Source organism: Hemicordylus capensis, chromosome 1 (genome assembly GCF_027244095.1).
Source record: "Hemicordylus capensis ecotype Gifberg chromosome 1, rHemCap1.1.pri, whole genome shotgun sequence".
Classification (NCBI taxonomy): domain Eukaryota; kingdom Metazoa; phylum Chordata; class Lepidosauria; order Squamata; family Cordylidae; genus Hemicordylus; species Hemicordylus capensis.
In genome coordinates, this window is record NC_069657.1 from 422,215,898 (window position 1) to 422,234,774 (window position 18,877).

The 18,877-nt window shown below is 44.0% G+C and overlaps 1 protein-coding gene across 8 annotated transcripts in view; it reads right to left on the reverse strand.

Moving 5' to 3' along the window:
• TRERF1 (transcriptional regulating factor 1) overlaps positions 1–18,877 on the reverse strand; it is a 117,483-nt gene that overhangs the window by 51,099 nt on the left and 47,507 nt on the right. Inside the window, exon 2 of one of the 8 annotated variants that reach the window (XM_053310887.1) lies at positions 11,308–11,378. The exons of the other annotated variants lie outside the window; for them this stretch is intronic. The gene's annotated coding sequence lies outside the window, so the exon portion shown is untranslated. The remainder of the gene's footprint in view (positions 1–11,307; positions 11,379–18,877) is intronic. 8 annotated transcript variants of the gene reach the window in all.

The following is an 18,877-nucleotide window of genomic DNA, read 5'->3' on the forward strand; positions in this document are numbered from 1 at the left end:
GGTGACAGCCAACAACCTGGATGGCTTTAAGAGGGGTTTGGATAACTTCATGGAGGGGAGATCTATCAAGGGCTACTAGTTGGAGGGCTAAAGCCCACCTCCAGCCTCAAAGGCAGGATGCCTCTGAGTACCAGTTGCAGGGGAGTAACAGCAGGAGAGAGGGCATGGCCTCAACTCCTCCCTGTGGCTTCCAGCGGCATCTGGTGGGCCACTGTGCGAAACAGGATGCTGGACTAGATGGGCTTTGGGCCTGATCCAACAAGGCATGTTCTTATGGATGCACACATCATGGGAGGCTCATGACCCACAGGAATCACACAAGACACCAGTTGTATGAGCATGCCTAAGCATTTGGGGTGGGGGGGAATGGAGCAGTGTTCCTTCTAAGGTGTCTGCACATATGCACGCTCACAAATGTTTTAATATCATCTCAGTTAATTTTAGATCCCACTCAGGTTGAATCAGGAAGGCCGCACTCTGAATGTATGTACATACAGTTCATACAACTAGAATCCTGACTTGATCCTAGCCAGACAGCAAGTCTGCCATCAACCCATTCACTCTCACAAGTAGTGCAGCAGGGGGTTGTCAATGAGCATCTGAACCAGGCTACACTCTGGTTCATACAGTTGCTCATGGAATGGCAGACATCTGGAGGCCACTTCAAATTGCTCAGCATGGTAGCTTTCTTTGCACAGCAAATTGTTTGTTTGTTTATTGAATTTATATACCGCCTAGTATAAAAATCTCTAGGCAGTTTACAAAATTAAAACATACAATATAACACATTTAAAATTCATAAAAAGATAAAAATTATAGCTAAAAACACGTTAAAAAATTTAAAAATACAATTTCAGTTGAAGTTCTGGGAAAACAAGTGCGTATTCAGGGTCCTCCTAAAAGCAAACAGAGAAGGAGATGCTCTTATTTCAGCAGGGAGCGGGCTCCAAAGCCCTGGGGCAGCCACAGAAAAGGGCCAGTTCTGAGTTGCCACCAAACGAGATTGCAGCACCGGTAGTCGGATCTCTCTAGATGATCTTAATAGGTGACAAGGTTCATGACCGAGAAGACGCTCTCTTAAATACCCTGGACCTAAGCCGTTAAGGGCCTTATAGGTAATAATTAGCACTTTGCATTTTGTTCGGAAACCTATCGGCAGCCAGAGCAGTTATTTTAGAATTTGTGTTATATGGTCCCTTCGGGTAAACACAGAGACCAGTCTGGCTGCAGCATTCTGTACGAATTGCAGTTTCCAAACTACATACAAAGGCAACCCCACGTAGAGTGCATTACAGTAGTCAAGCCTAGAGGTTACCAGCATATGTACTACTGTTTTAAGGTCACTAATCTCCAAGAATGGATGTATCTGGCGTAACAGCTGAAGCTGATAAAAAGCAATCCTGGCCACAGCCTCAATCTTAGAGACCAGGGAGAGTTTGGGATCCAGGAGCACTCCCAGACTACGAACCTGGTCATTCAGGGGGAGGGTAACCCCATCCAGAACAGGCAGATCTAAGCCATCTCTCGGATCCCGACCCCCTACATACAGTACCTCCGTCTTGCTTGGATTTAACCTCAGTCTGTTATCCCTCATCCAGCCCAATATCACCTCCAGGCAGGCACTTAAGGGGGTCATGCCATTTCCTGATGAAGTTGGTATGGAAAAATAGATCTGGGTGTTATCAGCATATTGATAGCGTCCCAGACCAAACTTCCTGATGATCTCTCCCAGCGGTTTCATGTAGATGTTAAAAAGCATTGGAGACAGTATGGAGCCTTGTGGAACTCAACACTTTAGCTCTCGCTTTTCAGAGCAATAGTCTCCAAGCAACACCATCTGGAATTGGAGATCATCCATCAGGCCGACCAAGGCAGTCTCAACCCCACAGCCCACCCGAAAGCACAGCAAATAGTTTATGTGGTTCATCATGCCAATCAGACAATTTACTCTGTGTCATGGTAGAACCTTTTCAGGGAAGTTTGGTGTGGAGAAAGACCACCAAACCTGCATCATGTCTCAACTGCAATTTGATATGTATTGATAAATTAAATAATTAATCACACAATGTAAAAAGTGTATTTTAATTGAAGTTAAATGCCCCATGCTTAGAATAGCGTTGTAAATAATCTGTGTGCATCCCGTGGCTTCTGCAAGGCTTTTCAAGTGATTTTCCAAGTGATAAATTATCTGACTGTGTTAAGTTAGAGAAGCAACTGTTGTAATTAGATATCTTCAAAATGGTGCCTATGGTAATATACTGTATTCCTTTTTCTTTTTCTAATCTATTTTAAATGTGAAATGCAGTTAAAAGTCAGGCATGGAGGACACAATCGACCACAGTTCTGCATGCTTAAACATCACTGACTTCAATGAGAAGTTGCTGGATTCTGGTCCATGGTTATACCGAGGTCTGAAGAGTCATTCATCTAGTTACATCTAGTAGGTAAGGATTGCCTCCAGGTGACCAGCACCTGGTTTACAAAAATTAGTTCTTTGTCACAAACGATTAACAGGTATATGTGGGTTGATACATTCTGTAGATCGATTTGCAAGGCTCAATTAAACCAACTGTTTGTTGTAAACACATTAACCACAATTAAACTCTACAGCTTAATCAGGCCTTATTCACAAGTAAAATGGGGAAAATCCACTGAAGTTCTCTTGATGCACAGTGCGGGTGATGGGGGTGGTCTCAAATTGGGGCTTCTAGAAGTCTGGCTCCAGGTCTTTACCTTCTGTACTGCCACCATTCCACTTCTACATCAAGCCTGGTAGACTGAGCTCCAGGATGTGAGAGTGCTGTCTAGACTGCAGTTCTGGCATACCTGAGCATCCAGCCAGCTAGACTCAGTGGCAACTTTATTTTTACATTTATAGCCCACTCTTCCTCCGAGGAGAACAGACGAACATGATTATGTTTATGCCCACAACCATCCTGTAATGTAGGCTACTCTAAGAGATAAGTGACTGGCCCAGAAACACCCAGTGAATTTCATGGATGAATGGGAAACTGAACTCAGGTCTCCCCACTCCTATTCCAACACTCTAACTGCTACACCACATTGGCTTGATGTTTGTCCACGTCTGAGGTTGACAGAAGAAGTCACTTCTCTTCCATGTTCCCTTGCTACTAAGCTGGCATCATCAGCAGCACTTTCTGACCCATGCTTCCACTGGGTCTCCTTCCCTCCAAACATGGGAAGGAGAGTCAGTGGAAGCAAAGGAAGAAAGCCCTCCTGCTACTCAATAATGAAAGATCCTAGGCAGCTGATCCAGGCTCCTTCCTGCACTTTCTGGCACCCTGAATAAGGGTCCTGCAAAGGTGCATCTGGGGTGATTACCTCAATTTGCCACATTGTTCCTGGTTGGCCACATGGGTCAATCCTGGCCTACCAAATCCTATAAAGCACTAGCTTCAGATCTTGAACTGAGCAACTCAGCTCTAGTGTGAGGACACTGCCTAAACAGCTATTGACTTCCCCCAATTGCTGCCTTATATCTTGACTTGCTTCTGCCGCCCTAACCATCTGTTGTCTGTTTGGGACCATGTACCTGCTTCTGTCCCCCTTGGGGCAACAGGCTAGACCAACTTGGGACTTGGAACTTAACTACCTGGAGTCTGATCCTTGCTGAGGTCTAACATTTCCACAATCCCTATTAAAATGGGGTTATGGAATCTTCTGCAGCATCTATTCACTTGAATGGGTTTGTAAAGGAAGATGAACCCAGTGAATTCTGTTTCTAATCTGCTAAAGAACATATTATTTATTATTATTATTAATAATAATTTGATTTTTATACCGCCCTTCCAAAATGGCTCAGGGAGGTTTACAATTAAAACAAACCACTAAAACAGTAAAGAGCTAAAACAAATTAAAAACAATGTAACAATTAACAATTTAAAAGCATTTTAAAACAACAATTAAACAATTACAGTGATTAAAAACCCAAAATCTGGTTTTCAATTTTAAAATAAACCAGATGTTAAAACCCCCAAAGTTTAGGAAGCTGAGAAAGCTTGGGTGAAAAGATGGGTTTTCAGGTGTTTTTTGAAAATTGCCAGAGATGAGGAGAATCGTATCTTAGCAGGGAGTGCATTCCACACAATCTCGGGGCAGCAACCGAGAAGGCCCGTCTCTGTGTAGCCACCAAACGAGTTGACGGTAACTGGAGACGGACCTTCTCAGATGACCTCAGTGGGCGGTGGGGCTCATAATGAAGAAGACGCTCTCTTAGATACCCAGGGCCTAAGCCGTTTAGGGCTTTGTAAGTTATAACTAGCACTTTGTATTTTGTCCGGGAACCTATTGGCAGCCAGTGTAACTCCATCAGTAAAGGAGTAACATGGTCTCTCCGAGATGACCCAGAGCCCAACCTGGCTGCCACGTTCTGAACCAACCGAAGTTTCCGGACTACGTACAAAGGCAGCCCCTTTAAACAATTAAACAATTATTAAACAATTATAGCCCCTGGTGGCGCAGTGGTAAAACTGCTGCCCTGTAACCAGAAGGTTACAAGTTTGATCGTGACCAGGGGCTCAAGGTTGACTCAGCCTTCCATCCTTCCAAGGTCGGTAAAATGAGTACCCAGAATGTTGGTGGCAATATGCTAAATCATTGTAAACTGCTTAGAGAGCTCCGGCTATAGAGCGGTATATAAATGTAAGTGCTATTGCTATTGCTATAGCACTAACATGGAGATGTATCTGTTTTCTTTATAGCATGAATGTGAACTCATACCACAGAAATGCTATGCAATTTAGTTATACAGTATCAGCCTGCAACACAACTGCATCGCCCATTCTAATAATAATACATGTTATTTGTTAGCCAGCCCACAACAAACTCTTCTCTGGGCAGCTCACAACACAATATTAAAACACATCCAATAAAAACAAAAAACAAAATAATACAAAACATAATTGTACATCTTTTTTTTAAATCAGTTTTTTTAAAAAAGGCTGAGTGAACAGAAAGGTCTTCATCTGACATCTAAAAGAACAGAGTGATGACGCCAGGCGAATTCCATATTGGACTGCTACCACAAAGAAGGCCCTAGTAGCCACCCACCTCACCTCAATTCAGCAGGGGCCCTCAGAACAGGTCTCAGAAGAAGATTTTAAGGTCTGAGTCAGGACATACGGGGTCTACCACTCTCTCAGGTAAGTTGGTCCCAAGCCGTTTAGGACTCCAAAGGTAAAAACCAGCACTTTGAATTGGGTCCAGAAACAGACTGGCAGCCAGTGCAGCTGATGAAGCACTGGCGTGATATGATCAAAATGCCCAGAAGAAACTGATGCACACCACCCAAGTTAAGTAACACAAGTCACTGTCACACAATGGATGAGTGCTAGAGCAGGGGTTCTCAAACCTTTTTGATACTGTGACCCCCTAAAATAATATATAAAGCTATGAGCCTCCCCCCACTCCCATTTAAAGCTACTGGCTGACATCCTGACTAATGATGCGTAGACCAAAAACACATTGCTGAGGGACAAGCAACATGTTTCCAGTCTAGCAGAGTGCTCCCAGAGCACTGGCAAGCTCTGAAAAGTATTTGCACTTTTGCACAAGTGTGGAACAGTGCCCATGCTTTGGCAGACCAGCGCTTTGGCAAACCAGCGCTTCACTGATGTTAGGAACACACACTTTGTTAATCAGGATGTCAGCCACTGATTAGGTAGAGACAAATAAAGCACATTTACCTTTTAAATGAGGTTGAGCTTGCTTGCTCCTAATTAGTTTTTCAAACCTGGGTTTTATGTTTGAATTTGCTAATATAAGTTTGGAATCCAAGTTATTTTCACTAGGTATTTGCTCATTATAGCAACAACTACTGAAAACTCAGATTTACACAAGTATGAATCACGATGGGGGAAAACCGGGTTGGGCTTCTTTAGCCTGGTTTTCCCCCATCGTGAGAATAGCCTCAGTGTCTCCCAAAAGGCAACTCTTCCCTGGCCCATCTGCCAAAGAAGTGTCATTGCTATGCCTACTCTTGCGTCTGTCCTCACAACCAGCCTAACCCTGCCTGGGCTGCCCCAGGCAGGATTAGCCTGGACGTGAGAAGCAGCGGGATCCTTGCAGACCCCTCCACTCCCCGTCCACCCAATCCCCTTAACAATCCTGGCTTTTAGCTGAGGTTAAGGGTGCTCTTGCACTCTTATCCCAGTTACTAGGTATCATGTGACTCCTTGGGCTGTGCGTAGCTCAACAGGTTCTGGCCCCGGATCCTTCCACCCTGCTCCGTGCTTCATGGAGCTGCACGGAGCGGAGCTGCCCATGTGGGTGTGCAGGAAGTGTGCTGAAGAGGACCGGCTTGGTGGAGAGGTGAAAGCAGCATTTCTCCTGCGCCCTCCCCACCAGCCATTGTGTGCATCACCCCCTTGGCATTGTGAGCAGTGGAGGAGCCAAGCAGATATTGGCTTCTGTTTCTGCCTGCCTGCCATCATCCCTGACCATCTCCACACCTTGGTCATGTTGAATAAGGCCCCTGTCCTCCTGAAAGCTCCTTCCCGAGTTGTTTGAGACCCCTTGGGAGGTTTCCAATTCCCCCAGGATGAGAACCCGTGCTCTAGAGAAACTTATAACATATAAAATATAAATAAGATCACAAAGCGTGCAGGCATTGTAGGAGACTAATAATGTCTTTGGGCGTATCATCAGATATGGACATACTTGTTATGGGGAATAATGTTTTTTAAGTGAGAAAGTACCAAGAACCATTCAGCTAACATTAATTGTGTTTTTAAGTCCCATTAAGTCCCAATGAGAGACCTTAAAGGCCAAGTTGAAGACGGATCATCCTGGAGAGAATCTATCTATGTGGTCACGAAGAGCTGACATCGACTTGACAACACTTAATCAATCAATCAATCAAAAGCCCTCCAACTGAAATCAATGGGACTTAAAGTTAGTTTAAGCTAAGCTGGATAATTCCATTCTGTTCTACACTGGTCAGACCTCACTTGCATGAGTGTGTTCAGTGCTGGATACCGCACTTTAGGAAGGACAATTATATAGAACAGGTTCAGTGGAGGGCAACAAAGATGGTGAAGAGGTCTGGAAACCAAGTCCTATGAAGAATGGTTGAAGGAGCTGGCTATGCTTAGGGAAGAGGAGACTAGGGGGAGACTAGGGGGAAATAGGATAGATGTCTTCAGATATTTCACGGACTGTCTCACAGAAGCAGCTGACTTCTTCTCTGTTGCTCCTCAGGGCAGGACTAGAAATAGTGAGTTGAAATAACATGGAAGCAGATTCCCTCTAACCATTAGAAGAAGTTTCCCAAGTGTAACTGTGGAACAGACTGCCTCACCCAGTACTGTAGTGGGTTCTCATTCTCTAGAAGTTTTAAAACAGAGCCTAGGGCCACTGGCCAGGGATACCATAGCACAGAGAGTCTCAAACATGGGTTCTCAATGTCTGATTTAGGCCTGTACAACAACTTGTGATCCAGCCCACAAGTAATTTAGAATTGGCTCCCACAGGCCTCTGCTGCCCAGCTGAGACTATAAGAAGGGTGTGCATGTGACCAAATACCTGATAGACCATACTATATGACTCTTTATCTGGCTTGGCAGGTCTTGAATTCTTTAGGCTCAATGTTCCTACAACAGGTTTGCCATATTCCAGAAGAGAGTCATTCTGTGTGAGAGGATCTGTAATTATGCAGGACTAGGCGCAGTGGAGAAATGATTTGACTACCAAACCAGAGGTTGCCGGTTCGAATCCCCGCTGGTATGTTTCCCAGACGATGGGAAACACCTTTATCGGGCAGCAGTGATATAGGAAGATGCTGAAAGGCACCATCTCATACTGCACAGGAGAACGCAATGGTAAACCCCTCCTATATTCCACCAAAGACAATCACAGGGCTCTGTGGTCACCAGGAGTCGACACCAACTCGACAGCATACTTTACCTTTAGATAAAATACAATGAATTAAATAAAGTTATCAAAGCATAAATACAACATAAAAAGGGATAAAATCGGCTTACCAGCACCATGGCAACCCTAACAACTTTTAGTTAAATTTACTATTGTGATTTTATGCTGTGAAGTGTCTGCTGTTTTAAACGGTTTTTCTTTCGTTGCTAGATTTTAAAAAATTGTTTTAAGACACTCTGTGAAAGCATGTATTGAAGGACAGAATATGAATGTAAATGCACTAAATAAAATTACATTTTTTTTTTAAAAAAAGAACCATATTGAACGCTTTGCCCCTGCTTATGGATTGTGGGCTTTTTATAATTTTTGAACCTTTTCAAGCCTTCAAAAGCAGTGATGTCACCAAAATCACCACAACCATGCGAAGAGCCACTTTCTGCAAAATGGCTTGGTCCTTGCAGATATATTAGGAGAAGTCATCCTCATGAATAGCTAGCTGCACATGTGAACTAGGCCTTAGCCTCTGGGTAGTAAGCACAAGGAGTTCTATTAGTGTTAATGCATACAAAGCATGATACATATGCTAAATAAATGATGGAGCTGAGTGAACAAAGCCCAGTCCCTGTATCTAAGTCAGGTCTGATCTATATGTGAATAAGGGGAGCATTCAAAAATGTGATGCCTTGCTATCTCAGAACTCATCTGTGCTGCACAGCTCAGTCTTTGCAGAATTTCTGGGAGTGGAAGCACACTTTTCCCTCTGAATTAAAACTGGAGAACACTGAAAGCTTACAGCTGAAAAGGGTGACTTAATTACACCTCCCTAAAAGAGCCCATCCTATATGTCACCTGAAAAGACTCTCATGCAGAGATCAACAGGCAAGCTCCTCAGAGCTGGTAACTCTGCTTTGTCTCAGTATTAGGCTGCAGAGACAGGACAGAATTACTCACCCCAGGTGACACTGGCTAGAAGACAAAACTAGAGCAGTGAATCATACAGAGCTGCAGAAGGCAGCCTCTTCCAGATGCGGGCTCATGGGAGCTTTTCATTAATAAATGTATTTATTTCCCATAGCTCACTGTCCAATCTCTAACCACACATTAGGATGTTCATTACCTATTCTCTAACAGCAACTAGGATACTCTGACATGCAGGATGAGCATTACTGATCTAACTGAAAGGTCAGTCTCCAAAATTAAGGAAGATAGGGAACTACTGTCCTCAAAAGAGGCTCAAACCACACTATTTCCCCTTCCTTTTTGAATGTTCTCTTTCCTTTCACAGGGCTATGCCTTTCACATTCTGTTATTTTTAAATTTCTGGGTAGTGCAAAGAAGTAAAAAATAAAACATTACCACCACATCATATCTGCACAGGAACCCACATCTTTTACTAGTACACAGACGGCAAAAATCACAAATTCAATCAATGAACAACTCTGTGTTCCCGATCAACTGAGCAGTAGATATTCTAAAAAATCCTTCATGATTTTAACACATGTGTGTACAAAAAAACAGGGGTAGCATGTCCCATCTTGGAAGAAGCATTGCTCCTCTTCTCTCACACCCGGGGAAATGCCTGTTCCAAGATGGCACCTGCTGTGACCTCTGCAGACATAATCTTTAAAAAGGAGGGTAGGAATCATGTTTCTCTCCCCACACAATCTACTGTTCTATTCCTTTGCAGAGAGACACACAGTTTTAACTGATTAATGAAATCAATTAAAATTAAAGCAATGAATCCATTTTTCTTCAGTTGGGTGATGACCCTAGGAATAATCTGTAAATCTGATGACACTGGGGACGTGGTTTGCTTGGCTCTAGGCTTGTACAGGCTCTGGAAAGACTACAAGTACCTCTGAAGACATGGAGCTGCTTCATTTTTTTAATGTGGATACTTAATTTTATTATTGTTTTATTTTGTAATTATGCCTCAAAACCCCACGTCTGGTCCAGATATTCTATTGCAGTGATCTTAACTGCAAGACCTGGGAGGCCGTGACAGCTCCCATTGACCCTAAGTGTGGCTCTCTGACAAATTATTTATTAGGCCTGTGCAAACCTTCAGTTAAAGCTGAATACTCCACACAGGGCCCTATCACTGTGCAGAGGCAACCTCCTCACTTTGCAGTGCCGTACTTGGCTCAGTACCAGTGGGGCTCCTTTAAGGGAAATGGGACCCTTTCAAGCCCCAGTGTCATCTTGGAAGTTGTGCATGGAGTGCTGGGAAGTTTAGTCCTTCCCTCCCTTTCTCCACTGAGATAGGAAAGTACATGCCTTCAAAGATTGCATTGAGGCTTGCTGTGCCTGTTAAAATAAATAAATAAATAAATTTTATTTATCCATTTCACCTCCTGGGCAATGGGGAAAGCTTAGCACTGCATGGAGATCAATCTGGTGGGAAATGGCTCTCACCGGTGGTGCACCTAGGTAGTTTGGGTGCCCGGACTGCCCCCATGCAAGCTGCCCCACTGGCCGCTGCGGTGAGGTCGAACCACTAATCTTGCCAGTAGTTCTAGCCGGCATGTGTGCGGCTGCGGGGTGAGGTTCAGCAGGCATCCCCCCACAGCGTGGCTCCTACTCTACCTGCCACCACGGCGGGGGGGGGGTGCCTCCTCGACACCCCTCCCCACCCTCCGGCTGTGCACATGGTGGCTAGAATTACTGTCAAGATCGGCGGTTCGACCTCGTGGTGGTGTCCACCCGGACCCTGGAACATCTCTGGCTCTCACACTGAAGGGTTTTTGCCAAAGGGGCTCCCGCTTTAAAAATAGTGAAGATCTCTGTTTTACTGTATCCCACTTTAAACCTGCTAGAAAGGACTAGGTACTGGGGAAACAAAAAAAAATTGCTCTGTGGAAGAGGCACCCTTTTATTTGTCTACAATTTGACTCATAAACTGAGGCTTATAGCTGCTGCATGGGGATTAAAACAAAAATCATATTGATAGTCTATTTCTGTGTAACTGAGTCTCTCAAAACTGCTTCTGCTCTGGACAGTCTGTTGTTTCGAAACCCCCATACACCCGCCTTAGGAGCGGAGTCCCTCAAGACAAACATTTGAACTTAAAATGCGATGGTTTCCACAACAGCTAGGCAAGTGATAACAAATAGAGCTTGATGTTGTGGTGTCCCTTATAAAAGGAAACAACTGAATGTCAAACTTTCGCTTTTGCTTCCAACTTGCCATTGCTGAAAAATCTCGTAGGAGGTACTTCAGCCTAGTGCCATATTGGAAAAATGCCTTTCCAAAAAACTTGGCTCCTTGAACTAACGTCTATATATTAATGATTGGGAGCCAGAGTTATTTAACAGATAGAGTGATGAACCGGGACCAATAAAACCTGAGTTCAGGTCTCCATTCTGCCAAGCTCACCGGTTGGCCTTGTGCAAGTTATTATTTTTCAGCCTAACCTACCTAATATGGTTGTTGTGAAGATAAAGCTGTATAATTCCAGGAACCCCCTTTCTGATCCTCTTGGAACAACACTGGATAGAAATACAATAAAATAAATGTATAATATATTCTATTATAGCTCACAATCATGGCTTGAGATAAAAGTTATATAAATTATAAGTGTCACTCTGCCTTGGATAACATGCATCTAAAATAGAAAGAAACAGTCACAGGAAGTATTCAAGGAAAAGAGAGCAATGTTTATATTTAAGGTTTTGCAAGTGGTAAGTGACTGTATTAAAACACTGATGCATAAGCTTCACTTACACTTCATGCATCTGATAAAGAGTATGCTACAATAAGTGTATTTGTTTTTAAAGTGGCACAAGATTGTTTGTTGCCACAGACTAAAACAGTTACTAATGTACAAGGTATTGTGCTACAACTGTAGAGAAGACAAAAACAGGAGTATTAGTTCTGGACTCCCTTCTTCTGCAGGAACCTGTCAGATCTTCATCAGAGACCCTGCTTGTATGTCCCCATCTTTAGATGGATGGCAACTGGAGAAAGGGACTTTTCTGTGGTGGTACCTCATCTTTGGAATATTCTTCCCAGAAGTCTATCCGGCATCCTAGGTATCAAGTGAAAGTTATCTTAGTCTCCTGGGCTTTTAGCTGAAGGGATTTTTACTACTGCTGAGAAGAAGTAGTCTTCTGAATAGAAGAAATAAACTTCTTCTACTACTACTGCTGTGTTGTTTTTTAAATGAAATTCTGATTGTGATTGTTTTCACTTGATTTTGATTTTAATCACTTGCTTAATTTTGATTTTAATTATTTGTTTTAAATATTACAGTGTGGCTGAAGAACAGGATAGAAATTTAAAAATACATGTACATGCAAGTACATACACATATATTTGAAACACCACAAATACATTTTAGTATATCTCTCAACTACCCAAGCAAACCCACTTAAGCTATCTGTAATTTAAAAGTGCAATCTGTGATCCCTGCGAGCAAATTAATTGCAGGAACACATGTATTAAATCTAATATTATTTTATAAGTCTAAGAGCAGCCACAACATACATTATTATACCCACAGCAAACCAAACCTGGTGAATAACTCAATATTCTTAGAATCCTAGTTTTAAAAGTTGTTATAATATATGCTGCAAAAATTACTACAGTAGAAAACCCTTCCCCCAGTAAGCAAATGCTAGATGGTCAAAGTGCACAGTTTTATGGCTTGATATGTCACCCTGATGTCTCATTAAAATGAACTTAAATAATGGAAATGTTCATGATGGTAAGGGATTTACAGCAGGCTACTTGCAATCCCTAGATAAACATCTATTGTAGAAAGAGTTCCTACCCATTCAACCTAGATCCCAACTAGTGTTCTAATTTTTTTTTCAATCTGTGTGCAGAATGAGTTTTGTTCTGGGTGGCAGTATCAAGGCATTGTGTGTGCACATGCATTCAGAGTGGGGTCTTCCTGATTAAACTGGAGCAGGATCTCAAATTAACTGAGCGGATATCAAAAAACTCGTGTGCACACATACACATGTGTTAGAGAGAACACTGATCCAAACACTATTTCATAACATAAGAAAAAGCTGTACATCTTGTGACCTGCTGAACGCTGTCCCCAATCATGTGTTCCGGTCTGCCAAATGATCAATAACCCCGTTTTTGCAACCCCAGGCTGCTGAAGTTTGAGCACTTCTGGGCCACCATGCAGGCTGAAGAATGTGCAAATTAATAAATTCACAAGCTGAACAAGTCCAACACTTCTACAGTAACCGTATATCTCTCCCTACCCCACCAAAAGCAAGTTTGCACATTTGACTGCAACATTAAATCAATGGCTTACAAGTGTGACATAATCACAGACCATACACAATTCTCATCTCCGTCATCTGCCTTTGGGGGTAGGTGTGTCCCCTGACCCCAAGCATTCATCTCTCTAATTTGAATATGGCTTGCCAATGTCTCAAACCAACATTGGCTGGCTCAAAAACCTGACAATTAGTTCCAAAAACTAGCGGAGCCTGCTTTCTACTTCTTTTAACACAGTGACTCTTAACCTAGGACCAGTGTTCCCTCTAACAGGGATTCCCAGATGTTGACTACAGCTCCCAGAATCCCCAAGCAAAAGCCATTGCAGCTGGAGGTTCTGGGAGTTGTAGTCAAGAACATCTGGGAATCCCAGTTAGAGGGAACACTGCCTAGGACCTCCTCCCATGTGCTGTGAACTTAGTTTGTATCCAACTATGAGCACATGGATTACAAAGCTGTGTGATCTATAATTTGAGTGGCCACCATCTTGAAACAGCATGGTGGATCAGCACAGAATACTGCATCAGGCTCCCCTAAACCCTACCACCCATGTGCCATTAATCTGGTTTGTATCAAACTGTAAATACAAACGTTATTAGAGAGGGACACACAAAGTGGCCCTGAGCCACTTTGGAAGGGCGGTATAAAAATCAAATCAAATCAAATCAAATCAAAAAATAAGCAAGCTCAGACACGATGATCTCATAAGCCATCTTCCCTTCAGAAAGTAGGCTAAGAATAGTTTTAGGGAAGGAATGGATCGCCAGAAAAGTCTCTTCTCCAAAAGCAAGATTGCACTGAAATCAGTTTCAGCTTTAAAAGGGAAAGAGCTCTAAAAATTATGTGGGGAAATGCCACCCTACCGCCTGCCTCTCTATTATGCTCCCAGTATAGATGGGGAAAGTGTAACATGGTCAGAAGAGACATTTTAAATGTTCTCTAATTCTGTGAAATCAATGTGTACAGCTAGGATTGGTTTTAATAGGTACAGTCATGGCACAATTCAATTATTTCACAGACTGCACCTGCACATCCATCTTTTTCTCAGAGTCTTATGATAGAAACAGGATGGTGCTCATGTGTTACAACAGCACACAGGGAACAAATAATGCAATTGCCATCCTCATATGGAAGTCCAGAGAGTCATATACATTTACATTGCCACAAAGCAAAACAGGTAGCATGTAAGCCTAGAGGGCATAGAGGTCTGGCTTTTTTTTAATAAAGCACTATCATTGCTGATTTGCAAACATATTTAAGTGCATGCAAATTTCAAAACTACCCACTGCTACAATTAAAGCTGAGCGAAAAACAAGGCATTCTAATGAAGAAAAAGATAATAACGTTAGTACAGAGCTCTAAAACACTTCAAATTTCTAAGTGCAATATTTTTTAGATATTTGGACAAGTAGGCAGCTGAAATTGTTCCAGCACTGAGATGGATTTTTAAACCTTACTGGGTTGTAATCTAAGATGTGAAAAGACAGATGGCAGGAGAAGGGTAATTGGAGATCTGCTGCACCTGTAAAGTCTGTGTTCGTTCACTGAATGTGTACGCACAAATAAAACATGTTTACTATTATGCTCATAAGTACATCTTCATCACTTGATGACTTGCATGTGTGGGAACAGCCATCAGATTAAGAGCATAAGAACAGCCCTGCTGGATCAGGCCCAAGGCCCATCTAGTCCAGCATCCTGTTTCACACAGTGGTCCACTAGATACCTCTGGGAAGCCCACAGGCAAGAGCCGAGGGCATGCCCTCTCTCCTATTGTTGCTCCCCTGCAACTGGTATTCAAAGGCATCTTGCTTCTGAGGCTGGAAGTGGCCAATAGCCACCAGACTAGTAGCCACTGATAGACCTGTCCTCCATGCATTTGTCGAAGTCCTTTTTAAAGCCATCCAAGCAAGTGGCCACAGCCACATCCTATTGCAGAGAATGCCAAAGATTGATTATGTGCTGTGTGGAAAATTAGTTCCTTCTGTCAGTCCTAAATTTCCTGGTCTTCAGTTTCATGGGATGACCCCTGGGTTCTAGTGGTGTGTGTGTGTGTGTGTGTGTGTGTGTGTGTGTGTGTGTGTGTGTGTGTGTGTGAGAGAGAGAGAGAGAGAGAGAGAGAGAGAGAGAGAGAGAGAGAGAGAGAGAGAGAGAGAGAGAGAGAAATTTCTCTCTGTCCACTTTCTCTACTCCATGCATAATTTTATGCACCTCTATCATGTCTCCCGGGAGTCGCCTCTTTTCCAAGGTAAAGAGCCCCAGATGCTGTATGCCCCTGATCATCTCGTTTGCCCTTTTCTGGACCCTTTCCAGATCTACACAGCCCTTCTTAAGATATGATGATCAGAACTATACACAGTACTCCAAATGTATAAAACATTTGTATTATGTATAATTTGGAGTACTGTACTCAGTACTTAAAAGGCACCATAGATTTGTAAAAGGAAATTAAAAAATTAGCATTTCTAATTTCAATCCCCTTCCTAATAAAGTCCTAAACAGCTTGGGGCTTGGGTATTTAAGAGGACGCCTTCTTCACTATGAACTACACCGCCCACTGAGATCATCTGGAGAGGTTCGTCTGCAGTTGCCACTGGCTCGTCTGGTGGCTACTCAGGGATGGGCCTTCTCCGTTGCTGCCCCGAGGCTTTGGAACACACTTCCTGCTGAAATAAGAGCCTCCCCACCTCTTACAACTTTTTAAAAGGCAGTCAAAATGCATTTGTTCACCCAGGCCTTTAATTAGATACTAGCTTAACCCACACAAAGCATCTGCGTGCTGGTACTTGATTGCTTCCCTCACCCTCTGCCACAGCCTCCCCCCCTCACCTCAGAGATCTCTCCACCCTCAAGTGAGCCACTCCTCCTCCATTCGGCTGCTTCCATCCCCCTCAACCTTCTTGGTTGTGGCTGCAGCATTGCTGGCGCCTATTGGCCAAGCTGACCGAGCCCTTCCTTGCTGCCGCCACTGCCATGACCACTCGTTCCTCTCAGGCCGCTGACAGGCCCGAGGCCATGCCTTGCCTGCCTCCCTCTCTCCGTCAATGGCCTCAGTAGCCCCAAAGAGCAGCAGTAGTTGACTGCGCCCTTCCTTGCTGCCACCATGGCCACTCATTCCCCTCAGGCCGCTGACAGGCTCGGGCCTGTCCCTTGCCTTTTCTTCTTTCACTGTTCTCCTCCCTTCTTTTCCTCTCTTTCTCTCTCCTCCACTCACTCTTCCCCTCTGTCTTTCTTCTTCTCCCTTCTTTTTCCCCCTCTCTCTCCCCCTTCATGAGTTAACAGATCTTGTTCGTCTTGTTTCCTCATCTAACTCACAAAAAGGCAGCCTCCTTTTCCTGAAGGGGCTCTTTCCTCTTTTCCTCCTCCTGCTAAATAAAGAGAATCACCACATTAAAAGTTGCCTCTTTGCCAAGTTAGCAGGGGTTTACCCTAAATAGTTTAGTGTTATCTGCAAATCTGTCCACTTCTCTGTTTACCCCAGATAGTTTATGAACAAGTTAAAGAGCACCAGTCCAAATTCAGATCCCTGGGGGACCTTACTTCCCTCCATTGTGGAAACTTTCTATTTATCTCTACCCTCTGTTTGCTGTGCTTCAAACCAGTTACCAATCCACACATGAACCTGTCCCCTTATCCCGTGACTGCGAAATTTACTCAAGAGTCTTTGGTTGGGAACTCTGTCAAAAGCTTTTTGGAAGTTAACACAAACAGAAATTTCATTTCTCCTCAAACAAAGTACTTTTCATTAGAGACAATCAATAACATCAAATACAGAGTAATCAGGTCAAATGATAGGAAAATACTTGAATAACATTTTTATCATACACCAAGGACCACAAAATTATAGCTTTCCTGTATGGCCTAGTTATCACAAAGAAAGTGGTTAATCTGGCTGGGTTTGGACTGTTCCACTTCACACTGCAAGTGGGTACTCACACAACTGAATGCTGCTACAAACAAAAACAAAGTATTAAACTAGATGTAACAAAGACTGGTTCTAGCCTAACCTTCTTTCTAACATGCTATGTATGAGGAATATTTTTATGTGCAGGTCACTCAGTCATATGAATGGGGACTTACAATCTGAAGTGGTACAGTCCCCACACAGTTTGCCAACTCATCTGCTGTTTCGGACACCTATGTTTACCAGAGTTGTCACCCTATGAGATACATTGTAGTTAAATACACATAATCAACTAATTGATCAACTTAACAAAATTAGCAAATGAAGAAACAACAGGTTGCTTACCTGTAACTTGGGTTCTTCTAGTGGTCATCTGTGCTCTTACACGAATGGGCTTTGCACCTGTGCAGAGACCACATCGGAGCTTCCAAGCTAGAGAACTGCTTTTTGGTGGTAGCTACCCCCCCCCCGGTATATAGGCGGCTGCGTAGGCTTCCCTCTCCAGTCTTCTGAGTCCGCAATCTGAAAGAGACTATCAGAAAAGACATGAGAAGAGGAGAGGATGGGTGGGCGTGTAAGAACACAAATGACCACTAGAAGAACCCAAGTTACAGGTAAGCAACTTGTCATTCTTCGACGTGGTCTCTGTGCTTTACACGAATGGGCACATAGCAAGCTGCACCGTGCCCTGCTCACTTGGAGGCGGGATCAGGCAAAGATGGATTGCAGCACCACCCTGCCAAACGCCGTGTCTTTTCTGGCTTGCACATCCAGGGCGTAATGGTGTATGAAGGAGTGCTTAGATACCCACGTAGACACCTGGCAGATGACATCCAGAGGAATGGACCTGTCAAAGGCAGTAGATGTCGCAACCGCCCTCATCAAATGTGCTTGAAGAGAGGGCGGAGGAGGCTTCTTGGCGATCTGGTAAGCCAGGGAGATAGTGTGGCCCACCCATCTGGATATAGTCTGTGCAGAGGCTTGTTTGCCCTTGTTAGGGCCAGAGTGGAGCACAAAAAGAGAATTGGAGGTCCGAAAGACAGAGGTACGGTTGACGTAAAAGGCAAACGCCCTTCGGACGTCCAAAGTGTGGAGGCGGTGTTCGGCCGCCGTTGTCGGTTCAGCGAAGAATGCAGGTAAAGAGATAGGTTGGGAGCGGTGGAATGAAGTGACTACTTTGGAAAAAAGGCAATGTCCGGCCCTAGGACGGCTTTTTCTTTGTGGAAAGTGAGGTACGGAGGGTCAACTCTAAGAGCCCTGAGTTCACTGACCCATCTGGCCGAGGTGATAGCCATGAGGAAGGCCACTTTACAGGAAAGAAGGTCGAGAGAAATTGTAGCCATGGGTTCGAAGGGAGCGTTCATCAGTGAAGAGAGGACCAAGGTCAGGTCCCAGGCCGGAGCCATGACTGGAGGATCTGGATAAAAGGTGAGTGAGACCTTTAGGAAACGCTTGACAGTGGGGTGCTGGAACCATGAGGGTGTGGAGGCAGGGGAGTTAGCCACTATGGCTGCCAGGTGGACTCGCAATGACGGGATTTTAAGTCCGGCATGCTTGAGGGATAACAAGTAGGCACAAATATGTTCCACAGAGACAGAGAGTAGGGGAATTTCCCTGTCTTGTAGATAGGCTAGAAAACAGGTCCACTTGTGGGAGTAAGAGGAGACTGTGGAGGGTTTGCGCGAGGCCTGGACTATTCATAGCAGGTCCACCGGGAGGGCGGGACTATGTGCCCGGCTGTGAGGTGGAGACACTGCAGGTCTGGATGGAGAAGGTGACCGTTCTGCATGGAGAGGAGATGAGGGATGGCCGGGAAGTGGTAATATTGATGGTTGGATAGACGAA